The sequence below is a fragment of the Pterocles gutturalis genome, unplaced genomic scaffold (genome assembly GCF_000699245.1).
Source record: "Pterocles gutturalis isolate BGI_N339 unplaced genomic scaffold, ASM69924v1 scaffold13616, whole genome shotgun sequence".
NCBI lineage: Eukaryota > Metazoa > Chordata > Aves > Pterocliformes > Pteroclidae > Pterocles > Pterocles gutturalis.
The window spans coordinates 48,042-50,010 of record NW_010097993.1 but is presented as its reverse complement, the minus strand read 5'-3'; positions in this window follow the sequence as shown (position 1 = coordinate 50,010).

Below are 1,969 nucleotides of genomic sequence, written 5' to 3'. Positions count from 1 at the left end.
ATACTCACAAGTGCTGTTTTCTGGACTTCTTTGTCTGCATTCAGTCCTTTGACACTTTCATTTTTAACTCCAGCGTTGTGGGACCCGCTGCTCTCCTGGAAGGTATCAGTAGTTGGTACTTTTAATGTATAATGCAGGAAATCATCTCATTTCGGAGTCTTCAGGCATGCCTCAGTCTAGACGGCATCTCACAATCAATTTGTCTGACTTCTGCACCTCAGCTGCTGAGGTACTTGGATTAGTCTGTCTGGTTCAGTCCAGTTTAGCTGGCACCGTGTGCCATTGCCTGCTCACCCGCATCATTTCAGTCTTAATTATTCTTTATCTTCCAAGGTATCCTACTGCAGATTTTTTTTTTTTGGGGGGGGGGGGGGGGGGATTATGCCATTACTATTGTGCTATGTACACATAGAAATGTCTCACCTTTTCCATGAGGCTTCTGTCAGGTGGTCCGCGTGGAGACCTGGCCACAAACCTTCCTGGGGCTTTGCCGTGGTGCTCCGGGGGCACCGGCACGGCAGCCCCGGCCTCGGCATTGCCCAGCGAGTATGTTACGGTAGGTTTGTGCCTGGCCAGCTCCCATGGTTTCGATGGACAGAGGATGTGCTGTAGTCCTGCCTTTTTCTTTCTTTCTTGTATCTAACTACAATAATTTCTCACCATGCCTTGCTTTCCAGCCCTTTGGTCTTTCTCCTGTTTTTTCTTGTCCCAGGCTAAAGGTCAGGTGCAAAGTCACTGTTGGTGAAGATACTGAAACCTGATGTGATGTAACGCGCTTCAGACAGGCCATCCACGTACACGTGCTGTTGTGCTCTGCTGCAGGGTCCCACCTCCCCGTGCGGTTTAGCTGGGTCAGAAGACATTTAGCAGCACTCTGGAGAAAACTGGTCAAAAATCATAATAACAACAACAGCAATAATAATACCACTTACAATTTTGAATTTATCATAAACTTTAGCATTATTAATCTTCCTCTGGGAGGTGGATAAGGACTGTTAATGGCCCTTTGGGGAGGGAAAGATAAGTTTGGAGAGATGTATCTACCTTGAGAGGGAAAGTCAGGTGTGGGTTTAGAATGAGAAGCCCTGAGTCTTGGGCCCTAATCTGAGTCTCTTCATGTGACAGATGTCACTATTTAGTGTGTGACTTGATGTTAATTTATATCTTTGGTTTGCTGATCGTATGCTGGAAGTGAAGACAGTAGACGGTGGGTGAAGGTAGTGATACAGATATATACTTGCTGTATGACTGTTGTTGGTATTAAGCATGAATGAGCTCTGCTGCTCTGATGAAGCTTTTGCTTGATGAAATTTGTCTCTCCTTACATTAGCTTGTGGGTTCTTTAGGTTAAATCCCTGAATCAGGCCAGAGATCCATATAAATAATTGTAAGTGCAAAGCATTCCTGTGCAACTGCTATGCTAATTTTCTTGAAAAACATGCTTGGCCCCTTTTTTTTTTCTTCTCAATACCAGTTGAAGTGCTAAATGCAACAAGTTTAAAATACATTTCACAAGTAAGGTTGGTTAGGATCAGCTTATTATGGAATTTAGCTCTCAATAGGATTTGCATGGTGTAAATGCCATACAAACATTATTCAGGTCTTGGATTAATAGCCCCTGGGAATATCTATCAGAGACATTTATGATTACAAACAGTTTGTTAATGTTTGTCCCTTCAGCAGTGGAGGGACCTGTTTGTATTGATGGGACCCTGAGGGTGTAGATTCAGGAGTGCCCGGCCTGACCCTGGGGCGGTTGTGGGAAGGTCCGTGCCCCTGCTCCACTGCCACCTCCCTCACTTGTGTCCCTGAGTGGTTTATGGGCATCTGCTGTCACTGAGCTGGGAGGAGAGAAAAAATGGGTCCCCAAAGAGAAGGGGTGAAATGTGAAACACGTGGCAGAGGCTGCTGCTGCTTCTCAGGAATTGATGCTCTGAGTCAGTTTAGGAATTTCTGCCTTTTCCTGCTG